This window comes from Petromyzon marinus, chromosome 47 (genome assembly GCF_048934315.1).
Source record: "Petromyzon marinus isolate PM22_M1 ecotype Great Lakes invasive population chromosome 47, UKy_Petmar_22M1.pri1.0, whole genome shotgun sequence".
Classification (NCBI taxonomy): Eukaryota; Metazoa; Chordata; class Hyperoartia; order Petromyzontiformes; family Petromyzontidae; genus Petromyzon; species Petromyzon marinus.
In genome coordinates, this window is record NC_133713.1 from 12,327,673 (window position 1) to 12,341,477 (window position 13,805).

Consider the following 13,805-nt stretch of genomic DNA (forward strand, 5'->3'; position numbering starts at 1 on the left):
AAACAAAAACTATAAAAAGAGCCTACGTGTTAGAAAGAGACGATATAAAGAATGCAATAAAAGGTCAACATATTCCTCAATAACACTGTGGCCTTAAAACAAAAACGAAATAACGGGTATCATTTCAGGCAATGGACCTTATTCAGAGCACATAATGTAAGATTAAGGCATCAACAAAACAAATGTATCGATTTGTGAATCAAATCGTGACGCTCAAAATCGTGAAAATTTACCGATTGGCTTGTGGGTCGAATCATCACTGCCTATTGGCTAATAAATTATCATTATTATTTGATAAATTACCTTTGCGTAGCAGTGACAGTTTTTTCGCTCCACTGCATCGCTCCAAACATTAATCATACATAGCGGCGAGGCGTCTCGTCGGTGGGTAACTTTATGCAGTCTGTGAATTTGCATCACTGCTGACCGCAGATTCATGAAATACAATTTGCATTTCATTACTAGCGGCCCCTGCAGTCCAGTAGTCTCGCCTTGCGAGGCAGCCCAATGTTAATGGGCAGGCTCCCTACGGCGACAACAATGGTGTAAGAGATGTTCAATTAAGTCAACGGTTGCCACCTATCAGTTCATGAAAATGAATTCTACCAGGTCGGGATCTGTGCAGAGGGGACCTCGGATAATTTAGCACTTTTTACAAGAACAGCATTTCGAATGTAATTATCTGTTAAAAAAACAATAAAACGAGGTCCGTGTTATCGCAGTTGTATAACGATTGTGCCCTCAGTGTTATGCGATGAGATGATGTTGTCCATCCTGACGTGTCACAGAGCGGCGTATCACCCCGCGCTAAACAGCGGCCCGCAGAAGGCCTCCTTCTTCGTTGAGAGCGACAACGATCATATAACTTTGAGGTGACGGGGCAGGAGGATCGCGGCAGGAGTAGCGGTGTGGTGCATCGCGTGATGATGCCTCATCCTTCGAATTAGTGAATCGGGAATTGAGTTGTTCATACGCTCTCCATGGTCTGTTCTGGGTGACCGCAGCCACACGCTGGAGATTTGTTAATACCCCACAGAAAGAGATATTACAGAACTACTTCTGAGGACTCGTAAGTGGCCTCTTAGCCACACTACTCTCTCACGTGCCCTGCTATGTGTTTTCGCTTTGTAGTTAAGCCACAATTAAATTATTTAATTGTCACTGCTGGATGTTTGCCAATTAAATGAATGAAAAACCAAACTGAATGTGATCATTTTTTTTGTATGACCGGTCTGGGACCATAAACTTGTCAACACTTGAGAACCCAGTTGAATCGCGGGGGACTGAAACCCGGATTCGAACCCAGGGATCTGAGTGGTGCCGGCTCAGTCCTCTGACCGCTGAGCCACTCCGACCACCTCCGGGTGCAGACAAAATCTGTCGGAGACAAAATTTGTCAAGTCAGGCAACTTTTACTATGCGTGATGAGTTAACTATCTTTCGATATGACACGTGAATATTCGACGACGCGCAGGGCAGTCTCAAACACGGCGGTAAATCTGTTCCGAATTTCTCTTTGTATTTTGTATCGTGTTTACTGGAGTTTGTGTGTGGGAGCAGAAACATTTACATTCAACTCCGGAGAGATTAATCTATTGAAAGCATGGGTCATGCCCCACCAATACGTTACGCTCGTGTCAACAAATCGAGTTGTGGTGCGGCATCACACACCACGCCACTTTACAGATATTGTGGCGCTTGTTTACCCGGGATAGTCTCACCGAGTCTCAAGACCTCTTTGTTTCAGGAGGGTCCTGCCTTGTTTTTGAAGAAGGAGGTGATGTTGCTGCTGGAAGCTTCCTATATTAGGAAGCCACCGGGGCTGCACTTTTAAATCTAGATTGAAAACTAATTTCTTTAGAAAAACTCATTTCTTTAGATTTAGAAATGAGTTGTGTGTTTAGTTTATTGTCCTTTCCCCGCACCTCCAATCAGCACGGCTGGATACGTACGGTGCGAAATAAGTTCAACATACGTGCACATTCTTGCTGTGCGTAATCTCTTTTGAATAATCAGCAGGTAATTGTTGCAGCATTGGGATGTTTTTGGCCAAGGCCAGTTACACTGCATGTGGGGTTTTTTTAGCGATGGGAGGAAACCGGAGAACCCTGAGGAAAGCCCATACAGAACAGGAGCAGAGAGAACATGCACACTTCACACAGAAAGACACCCCAATCGGGAATCGAACCCAGGTTCTTCTTGCTATGAAGCACGTGTCACCACTGTGCCACTCTGCCACCCAGGGTGGCATTGTACTTCCTTGCAGCATCCTCATCGGCTATTGTCTCAATTTTCAGAAGAGGAAAATGTTCCAAATGTAACATCTAAAGAAGTAGCGACTGCCGTTCACAACGTGAAAGAAAGGAAATCTCCCAGACCGTGTGGGATAACCGTGAACACTATCGTAGAATCAAGAACGCTTGTTGGAACAAAGTTAGCCAACCTATCCACTAAACGTGCTTACAAAAATTTAATACTGTCCCTCAATCATGGAATGATGCCTCAGCCGTTATGTTCACAGCGGGAGACAAAACTAATAATGAAAAAGTCCAGACCCATTTATCCTCCTCTCATATAGGCTAACCATCCACACGAGCAATGGGATTTAAGAAAGGCTTGTCCACCCTTCACCACATAGCATCAGTCCGATCCTACAACAGACGAGTTGGAATCAAATGCGATTATGCTCAGCTTGAATTATGATGTTCCTTTAACATTCGCGTTTCGTTATGGTCTCAAAATCAAACAGCTTAGTATCACCCCAAAAACATCTATGACTTCAATTATTTTTAACAATGCCCGATTTTCTCAAAATAGCTTTGAGACTCAAGCAGGACCTTCACATGACGCGGTTATAAGTACAGACATATATATGTGTGTGTGTTGCTGACGGCAAATGTCTCCTTGGCCAATTTTAATATTGCGTTCTATTCCAAGGAGGGTACGGCGCGTGGGGGGACGGGGCCACGCGGAGAGTGCGGACACCTCCACGTGGCAATGTGGTCAACGGCACGGCAATGAGTAACGAGACACACACGGGTTTACCAGCAGTATTTTCCTGGGTCCAGCTCGGCAAGCAAACACGATTCTCAGATTCGCATGAGCAATCACGCCCAAGTTGCAGAGGCTCAGAGTGGGTTGCAAATAAAGCCACCGTCCACTGCTGGGTTGACGTTTGTCCGTGCTGTCGCCATGAACCGTGGTCCTGCGATGCTGCACTGCATGCTCGCGCGTTCATTTTGGAGGCGTATCGATTATTCTTCAATTAATATTGATTCTTAAACTCACAATGTATTTGCATGGACTAAAGTGCATAAGAATCGTTCATCGTATTTACAATTTACGCCGCCGATATATCGACGTTACGCTTAAGGCTTACGGAGCAAACGAGACGGAAGAAAATGAGAAGCGATATAAATCAGATGGCAAACACGGGACTGAAAAAAACCCCACATCTATTGTTGAATGAAATCGAGACTCAGAATCAATCAGAGATGCAAGTCTCATGGAAATATTACTCGGCTGAGTGCGGTTCCCCAGCCACAAGCCACCCTTCAGCTGCCAATCTGCGATGTCCCCCCCCCCCTCTCTAATCCCCTTGGCTGCCCCTTGCCCCAACGCCGGGCACACATCGACTCTTTAGGCCAACTTAAAACTTTTGGATTCATTTTGTTCTTGTGGAAGCTGCAGACCGCGTGTTAACTTTGTTTGGTTCGAAGGGAGCCCGGCGAGTGAGAGTGAAAGCGGCCCCCCCATGATTTTGTTGTTGTTGTTAAATGTTGCATCACGACAGCCAGGTAGTGGCTCAGAGGTCTCTGGAGGACTAAGCTTGGCACCGCTGAAGACCTGGGTTCGAGTCCGGGTACCAGCCGCGGTGTAATTAAACTGCGTTGTCAGGTTTGGCGAGTAGATGGTCTCGGACCTTGCCTGGCTACTTGTCGCTTCCTCCCCCTCACTTAAACAAACAAAAAAAACGTTACAAAGAGCAATGCCTTAGAACCAAAGGAAGCGGTTTGGTTGCTCTCACGAGGTGGTCGATTCAGAGACCTTGGACACTGCTTGCGTCCGTCACCCACCATCTCCAGGCTCTCCATCTCGTGCTGTAAACGGCACAGCAGCATCATCCTTATGGACCAGGTGGATCTGACCTCGTCACAAACGACGCCGTGACATCATCCTTTTGGACCAGGTGGATCTGACTTCGTCACAAACGACGCCGTGACATCATCCTTGTGGACCAAGTGGATCTGACTTCGTCACAAACGACGCCGTGACATCATCTTTGTCGACCACGTGGATCTGACTTCGTCACAAACGACGCCGTGACACCATCCTTGTGGACCAGGTGGATTTGACTTCGTCACAAATGACGCTGTGACATCATCCTTGTGGACCAAGTGGATCTGACTTTGTCACAAACGACGTCGTGACATCATGCTTGTGGACCAGGTGGATCTGACTTCGTCACAAACGACGCTGTGACATCATCCTTGTCGACCAAGTGGATCTGACTTCGTCACAAACGACGCCGTGACATCATCCTTGTGGACCAGGTGGATCTGACTTCGTCACAATCGACGCCGTGACATCATCCTTGTCGACCAGGTGGATCTGACTTCGTCACAAACGACGCCGTGACATCATCCTTGTGGACCAGGTGGATCTGACTTCGTGACAAACGACGCCGTGACATCATCTTTGTGGACCAGGTGGATCTGACTTCGTCACAAACGACGCCGTGACATCATCCTTGTGGACCATGTGGATCTGACTTCGTCACAAACGACGCCGTGACATCATCCTTGTCGACCAAGTGGATCTGACTTCGTCACAAACGACGCCGTGACATCATCCTTGTGGACCAAGTGGATCTGACTTCGTCACAATCGACGCCGTGACATCATCCTTGTCGACCAAGTGGATCTGACTTCGTCACAAACGATGCCGTGACGTCATCCTTGTGGACCAGGTGGATCTGACTTCGTCAAAGAAAACACGCCGTGACGTCATCCTTGTGGACCAGGTGGATCTGATTTCGTCACAAACGATGCCGTGACATCATCCTTGTCGACCAAGTGGATCTGACTTCGTCACAAACGACGCCGTGACGTCATCCTTGTGGACCAGGTGGATCTGACTTCGTCAAAGAAAACACGCCGTGACATCCCGATAGGTTTCATCTAACACCACCGTGTATGTATGCACGTATGTTTCGCACCGTACGTAGCCAAGCATGTCTTGGCCTAGTTCGGGCACGAAGCTCCGTCTTGAACGACCAGACGACCAGACAGACGTTCGGCCTCGCCTCGCCCTGCGGTCGAGAGTTGACGACAGATCCGGACTAAACCGTGACCGTGCGTGGGCTCATGAGGGACACTCCACGCTGAACCTGGTGCTGATCACGGATCGTTGTCGCGGTCGATGACGCCGGACCGCGCCTATCCAGCAGCAGGAGGAGGCCTGGCTGGGGGTCGACGAATCACGGCGAGACCCGGAGGAACTTTTCCATTCTAAACGGGCTCCGCCGATGTCTGAGCGACTCCTCTATTAACACTTACTGCTACGGGGGGGGCTGCTCACCATTGCTGAGCCGGCGCTCACCGGGCAGGAGTTTCACTTTGTGCTTGCTGCTCTGGGTCTGATTGCAAGCCACGTGCTGTGGTAGGATGTTTTTTTTATCCTTGTTTGAATGGAATATAAAACAAATAGCGTGCCCTTAACTTGATTTCTGCTCCAATCATAACTCGACAGGGGGGTCTTCTCAGGTCAGCAGTCTGGCTACGGGTCGGCAGGATGAGGGCCTCATTTTAGCCTCATCTCATATCTCGCGGTGGAGATGCCATGGACCCTCACACCCAATTTATTTAACCACTTAGCAAATGAGATCTTCCATCTCGAGGGGGGATGAACCCTGCGGGGTGCGTGAACCGTGCGCCGGCTGCTTTGCTCGCAGTGGACGTTAAAGATTCCGTGGCGTCGTCCGAACGAGGCAGCTGTCGCGTGCTGGCGTCACGGTCCAAATGAAACAAAATTCCGTGCTAATGTCTCGATTAGGACCATGCGTAGGAGTAACACAGCCTCCTGACTTCTGCAGGACCCTCCTTAAATAGTCACGAGACTCAGCGAGGGTTTTCTGGGTAATCAAGCTCAATAATAATAAGAATCCTAGGTCCAATTTTATTTTTTTATTTATAAAAATGACCTTTTACATTAGGGGCCGTCCATAAATGACGTCACGCACCTAGGGGCTGGGGGGGGGGGTGTCAGACATTTGTGACGATGTGTAACGAGGGGGAGGAGGGGGGGTTGAGAAATGTGACTTTTGTGACGCCGTGTGACGAAGGGGGGGGGGGGGGTCAAAAATCGTCCAAAATCGCGTGACGTCATTTATGGACGGCCCCTTAGCGATGTAGACAAGCTGCACACGAGCAGTGTCACGGTAGCCTCGCTCACCACGAGGGGAGGGGCGAGTGCGGTTGAAGGGGACGGGGCAGGGGACCCACAAGCCATAGGGCTGCCCTCGGGTGTAGAACCCTGAGAGGTGGTGGCGGGTTTGACGACACATTTATATTTACGCGATCTAACACCCCCCCCCCAAAAAAAAAAAAACCCTATCATATGAAGCGTGAGAGGATGAATGGAATCTACCCAGCACACCCCAAGTCACCTCCGGGTCGCCCGAATAACGAGCTGCGTTCATTTCGAGCGTGCGTGGCGAGAGAATGGATCAGCGACGGGATTCTTGTTCACGTTTCGGTCGGCGATGACGACTGTGAGGGGGGGCAGCAAAAAGGCAGTGCAAGAGAAAAACATCCATCGTTGTACTGTGCTTCTATGCTCACCAGCGTATCCTTTCCCGACCCGATTGATGGAATTGCGCGTACCTCATATCAACATTTAATAATCGAGTAGCTAGGCAATGTTTCCTTAAATCGATGTTTCCTTCGCATTTAATAATCGCGTATAACTTTACACGGACCCTTATCAGCCGCACAAGCCTTCTGGGAATTCCTGATATCATCAGCATCTCGATTTAAAGCTTTCGTGACTGCAAGGATTCATCTTCTTTGGTTCTTTCGGTAAAGTCACGTAGAATGAGAATAAAATAATAAATTAATAAAATAAAATTCTCACGATGCTTCGGCCACAACACAAGTGGCCTTCTTCAGGTGAAAGGAACAGACCTGTCGGGACGACAGAGCTCTGTTCCTTTCACCTGAAGAAGGCCACTTGTGTTGTGGCCGAAACGTCGTGAGAATTTTATTGTGTTATTTTATTTTATTAATTTATTATTTTATTCTCATTCTACGTGACTTTACCGAAAGAACCAAAGAAGATCATCAGCATCGTTCAGCAGTTCACCAGCATTGAATGACGCGAGGCTTGACTGCTGATGAGACGTCGTATTTCAAAACCGATCCAGAGTTTGCTCGTCTTGAATCAGCGCCGCTAAAATTACGCATTCCCAGAACGCCGTGCGGCTCATGGGGCGTGTAGGGAAAACTTTTGTTTTTGTATGTGGAGAATCAGAAACGTGAAGGAGATATATCGTCTGATTGTTATATATTTGTGATTTACATTCTCCAAAGCGACGCAATTTATGAATTTAAATGTAACCAAATGCAACTGTCTTCTTTGGTTCTTTCGGTAAAGTCACGTAGAATGAGAATAGAATAATACATTGATAAAATAAAATAACACAATAATATTCTCACGACGTTTCGGCCACAACACAAGCGGCCTTCATCAGGTGAAGGGGACGAGACTGTCTGGAGGACAGCGCTCCAGAAGATGAATCCTTGCAGTCACGAAAGCTTTAAATAGGAATCAAATGCAACTGCTTTTGACGATTCAATAAAAGAGCGTGACCTTTCTACTAAATTAATTCCGGACTGTTATTGAATATGACGGCACAACGCCGAGGCCTGCTCACCGCGACGACAGGGCTGCAGCAGAGAGTGAGAGTTCCTGCAGGATCGCTCTTCCTCCTCCTCCGGTGAAGAACATCCAGGCGAAAACGACGATTCAAATACATGTTACACCAGTGACGAGTCCCTGGAACCCGACGCGCCCAGCTGAGGCTGCTTTTTTCTGTTTTGAGTAAGCGCGCGCACACACGCGCCCGTGTACACACAGGTGTTGAAGAGTCCACACACGGCTACGCGTGCAGGAGACACGGAGGCGCCTTGCCCGTCGACGATCATCTTCGGACCACAGTCCCTGGGCAATGATTGACAGGCAAGGAGGGGAGACCGAGGGATGTAAGGGGAGGGAGGGAGCAGGAGGGACAGTTCAGAGTGCGGAGTTTGCTGACGCGTGTGTTACCTGCTCTGTGAGCGGTTTGCGTTACTTGTGGATCGTCAATAAAGAAACGTTTGCTGAACACCGCCTGAACTACAAAACTAAACTTGTTTTTATTTTGCCAGGTAAGGCTCACTGAACTATCTAGCTCGTTTGCAGACGCGACCTGGCCACGAATGATAGCTCAACGAAGTGGCTCATCATATGGACATTTATAGCGGCCAAATACTCCAAGGGAATGTTTATTCTAAATGTGAAGGGGAAAAACTACTCTTAATCGCGTGTTTCTAAATGTGGAGGGAAAAACTGGAGGACCCAGAGAAAAATCCATGCGACCACGGGGAGAACACGCAAACTCCAAATACACAGCAGCAGGCGTCAGGGTCGGGAATGATCCCACGACCTCCTGCATACCAGGCGAGGGAGTTAACATCTCCTAGCCACCGTGGCGCCCAGCACCTCGCTGATCTCGTCAAGGAGCATAACCCATCATCGTGCGAACTCCGCTCATCCTCGCAGCAGGGGCTATTGGCTGACCATCGAACAAAGGTGGTCACCGCATCGCGCGGTTTAAGATGCACTTTTGCGGCCGTCTGGAACACTCTTCCTTCCGATATTAGGAAGCCACTGAGCACTTTTAAATTGAAAACTAATTTATTTAGAACTGCTTTTGTGTTTAGTTTACTGCCCTTGCCCCGCACCTCCGATTAGCACTATTGGTTATGTACGGTGCAAAATAAGTTCAACATACATACATGCCGTTTACGGCACAGGAGTTCGCACTTTTTCTTGCCAATGACACCCTATATGAGTCTAAGTGGCCTTTATGTGAGTATGGGTCTCTATATGAGTCTAAGTGCCCTCTATGTGAGTATGGGTCTCTATATGAGTCTAAGTGCCCTCTATGTGAGTATGGGTCTCTATATTAGTCTAAGTGGCCTCTATGTGAGTATGGGTCTCTACATGACTCTAAGTGCCCTCTATGTGAGTATGGGTCTCTATATGAGTCTAAGTGCCCTCTATGTGAGTATGGGTCTCTATATGAGTCTAAGTGCCCTCTATGTGAGTATGGGTATCTATATGAGTCTAAGTGCCCTCTATGTGAGTATGGGTCTCTATATGAGTCTAAGTGGCCTCTATGTGAATATGGGTCTCTATATGAGTCTAAGTGCCCTCTATGTGAGTATGGGTCTCTATATGAGTCTAAGTGGCCTCTATGTGAGTATGGGTCTCTACATTAGTCTAAGTGCCCTCTATGTGAGTATGGGTCTCTATATGAGTCTAAGTGCCCTCTATGTGAGTATGGGTATCTATATGAGTCTAAGTGCCCTCTATGTGAGTATGGGTCTCTATATTAGTCTTAGTGCCCTCTATGTGAGTATGGGTCTGTACATTAGTCTAAGTGCCCTCTATGTGAGTATGGGTCTCTATATGAGTCTAAGTGCCCTCTATGTGAGTATGGGTATCTATATGAGTCTAAGTGCCCTCTATGTGAGTATGGGTATCTATATGAGTGTCTGGGTCCTGATTGTGGAGGGTTGCAGCTCGGGTTTCCAACTCCGACTGAAGCTATCCCGGGAGATATTTTTTTTATTTTTTATCCTACACGTATTATTATTATCACCTCCCAAAATGCTTTCAATCGTCACCGGCGGGAGACCGATGCCAATTCCACTTAAAGACAGAGACACCCTGGCCCGGCCAGACCTGAAGTTGGCAACTCAAGGAGTCGCAGAACCCCAAGAGGCGACCACTAGAGGGCAGCGTGGGGTCACGCGAGCCACCGCGCGCACCGCAAGCGTTGAGTGTGACCCCACACACGCACCCACACGTGGCCAGAATGTGAGAATCAATCGGGTGCAGTATAATGTAACGCAATGCTGTGCCATAAAAACAGTGAATCAACAAAATTATAATTCCTTTCATATTATGTAGCGGCATGCATGCGAATAGCATCTCGTAACTCGGTACATTAATTATATAAATAAGGGTCGAAGCGCATATGCAGCCACGACCAAGAAAATGAAAACTCCCAAACTACTGAGCAAAATAAAAAAAAATAAACAAATTAAGAAATAGAACCGAAACAAAGAAAGCAACAAACAACGACTGTATGCTGAACTTCTTTGTCGCCGTACGTAAGCCAATTGCACGAATTGGAGGCGCGGGGGAAGGACAAACAAACTAAACACAAAAATGAGTTCGAAAGAAACGCGTGGGACTGATTGGTTGCACCGCTGGGATGGGGGAGTGCAGGGGGATAAAATCTGAAGGTGTTTTGATATAAAGCGAGTGCAGAAGTATCAAGTAAAGCAATGAAGGGCAACCATCCATCACGGTGCAAACACTTCACGGATAGCAAGTATAAATTTTGATTTAAAGCTTTCGTGACTGCAGGGATTCATATTCTTGGTAGGTTTGCAAGAACATATTTCTATCGCAAAAGCCAACAATACAAAAATATGTAAGGTATGTCAGCAATGTTCCATTGGCTCCCACTGGAATTGTATGGGCCTTGATTTGTGGCTAGTTTAAGGTACATTAGCCGTGGGCTTTTACGTAAGGCTTATTTAAGTACCCTGCATTTTGGGTGAGATATTTAATATTTGTATCAATGTCGTCCTGTAATTATGAACATCAACAATCTTCTGAGAATACTCCATCTCTATCTCTCCCCATGACTCGTGTCCTTTCTTAAAGGCGTCAGCTATCACAGCCATCCTTCCATTCAGCTCTGTCCCTGATATTACTCAAGAACTTGTGAATCTATGGGCAATGTTAGTCTACGTGCATTGTTAGTTCAGGTACAATTTTAGTATATGATGCTAGTCTATGAGCAATGTTAGGCGATGGGCAGTTTAGTCTGAGTAATTTTAGTCTGGCTCTGCCCTGACCGCGCCTCCCTTCTCGAACCCGCCAGCAGGTTCCAGGGGCCTCCAGCAGACGGGGTCCTCCGTGACCCTTGCCCCAGTTCCTCCGCTCTGCCCACACGCCGGCGTTGTGTGCTTTGTCCACCACAGCTGCCGCCACTGTCCACCAGCCGGCGCTATTACACTACATGTGTAGCAATGTGCTCATTTAATGTCATGAATAGATTTATTAAACAGACAATTCAGAAGGGTGCATACAAAATAATAATGACGGGTCTGAGTGTGTATACATCTGAAATGCGCGCTTCAGGCCTGCCCTGCAATGCGGCGGTGCTTCGTATGACGATTATAATGTCCGTTTAACACACATTTTACTATCGTACCAAAGACAAAGACCCCCACCCCCCGTATACGCTTAGCAGACTGTTGGGGCAAGTGCTGTTAGCGAGCACCTATTAAGGCCGGAACGGCACACAAGGAGGTGGGTGGCTGGCACCACGGCCGACCGCCTTTGTCTGCCTAGCGGCGATGTTTGCACAACACACCAGCTACTCATTTGAGGCTGAGTCGACCTACCGCAACTTCGTGCACTCACACCGCGTGTTTTTTTTTCTTTCATATTTAAAATATTTAAAACAAAGAGGAATACAAAAAACCCCGAATAAAACAAGTCTCGGATCGACTCATTAAAACTGCTTGCGGGGAGGTCACAGACCACGACTCCTCGTGTGGAGCCACGCGGCTCGGACTCGCGATCTTTGAGGCGCATACGCCGAGAACTTCCCTTCGAACGAAGGAACCTGCCCTCGGCCACAGAAGTCACAACTCTACGTGATCACACGGGGGTGGGAGGGTGGGTGGCACAGGATACCCAGCGCTGTGATGGGATGATTCAAAACGAATTCGCTTCGGTTGGGTGGTGGGGGCTGGAAGGTGCAGGATGTTTGTTGTTTTGACATTTTGTTGTTGTGGGTGTTGTGCCCGGGGCACAGGGGGGTGGGGTGGGAGTGAGTTGGTGCGGGAGGGGTGGGAGAGGTGCGATGAGAACAGCTGTTGCCTGCGCTGCTCGCCTCCCACCCAGTGCGCGTAGCTCCACCCCTGCTTCTCATTGCTGATGAGCGGCGGGTGAGTGAGGACTGCGTGTTGGTAGCACTCGTGTGTGGGAGGGAGGGCTCTTCCCGTGGTCGGCTTCTTGTGTGGCGAGACAGTCTTGAGTTTGAAATATCAGGTCATCAAAGCCATCAATTATTCCAGTTATCCACCCACCCATACACTCAGCCATTTATCCATCATTCATCCACCCACTGACACACACGCCAACTCACCCACCCACCCACGTGCTCTATCAGGCGAACATTCCGTCGAGTTAAGCGAGAATCATCATCGGCAGGCAAAGCGTGGAGTGGAGTCTGAAGGAGATGGATCGCCACTCAGGACAAGGACGTTCCGGATTGGCGCCTTTCGTGTACGCAGTCTCCCGTTTCGATTAAAAGCCAAGGAGGTGTCCGTGCGGTGAGTTCGCATGTAAACTCCACTCGAACTTTCTGCTGTAATCCTGTTTCTTGCCTGCAGTGATTTCTCAACAAATGTTTCTGCCTGGGCGATTATGTTTGTACCTTACCCAGCCATGTATTTATAAGGTATTGGGAAAACACGTCAATATAATACGTACTGTATGTATTCATAATCAGGTACCATAACAAGTGTTGTTACATATTATGAAATGACATGAGCAGTATATTAAGCATATGACAATGTGATGTAATCGCTGCATACTTCTGCGTCTGTGTTATTGTACAACTAAATTAAGGGCTTGTATTGACCATTGGGTGTGTACGCATGGATAACATCAACTCTACCACATCCGTGATTAAAACTCCTTTGTAACAGGCAAATATAGTGGATCGACGGTTCAGGCAACGGCCCTTCTTGAGAGCAAAACGAGATGGGATTGACTGCCTTGTAATTTGGGATTGCGCTTCGCACTCCAGGGCAGTCAGACAAATCGAGACGTGTTTTGTTCACGGCTGTTGTCGCCGGTTGGAGTCGGACTGCGCCCGTCCCTCCCCGCTGGGCGCGTTGGCGGCGTGCGTCCCGCGTGTCGACGCTGCTGTTGTGCCATTTGACGATGATGGTGGGAATCCACGACGTCTCGCTCCCACGTCGCTGGCTTGGGAGCGTCATTCAATTCAAACAATTGTGAAAAGTCAATAAATTCGCTCTCCCCAACAAGCTGCCAAGCGGGTGGTAGCGAAACTTCGGACCATCGTGCCGATGAACACGCGGTAGAACCCGACTTGCCTGGTCACCTCTCGCACTCCCTCTTTCGCGCGGAGTGTGAGCCCCTCTATCCCTTCTCGTGTCCCTCTGTCCCCCGAGTCCCGTATTCACGCCGTGGGTGGTGGCCTTCTTCTGTCCCGTACGGCGGCGGCGTCGGTGATGTGGTTCAAGGAGCTCGATGCCAATGTCGAGGTCTGCTGCTGCTGGCCACGACGAGAGGGTTTCAGCAGCGAGAGTTCGTGTTGGAGTGTTGTTGCTGCACCGTGGTTTGTTAGACCAGAAGAATTCCGGTAGCCTATGGGCCGACTTTATCGAGCGCCTGCGGAGGGCTTCTGGTCGCCCCCACTGATGTCA

The 13,805-nt window shown here is 48.4% G+C and overlaps 1 protein-coding gene across 2 annotated transcripts in view; it reads left to right on the forward strand.

Moving 5' to 3' along the window:
* Positions 1–12,207: 12,207 nt before the first annotated feature.
* The window catches only part of LOC116952606 (5-hydroxytryptamine receptor 2B-like), a 111,457-nt gene continuing 109,859 nt past the window's right edge, over positions 12,208–13,805 (forward strand). For both annotated transcript variants that reach the window (XM_032972126.2, XM_032972127.2), the window contains exon 1: positions 12,208–12,683. The gene's annotated coding sequence lies outside the window, so the exon portion shown is untranslated. The remainder of the gene's footprint in view (positions 12,684–13,805) is intronic.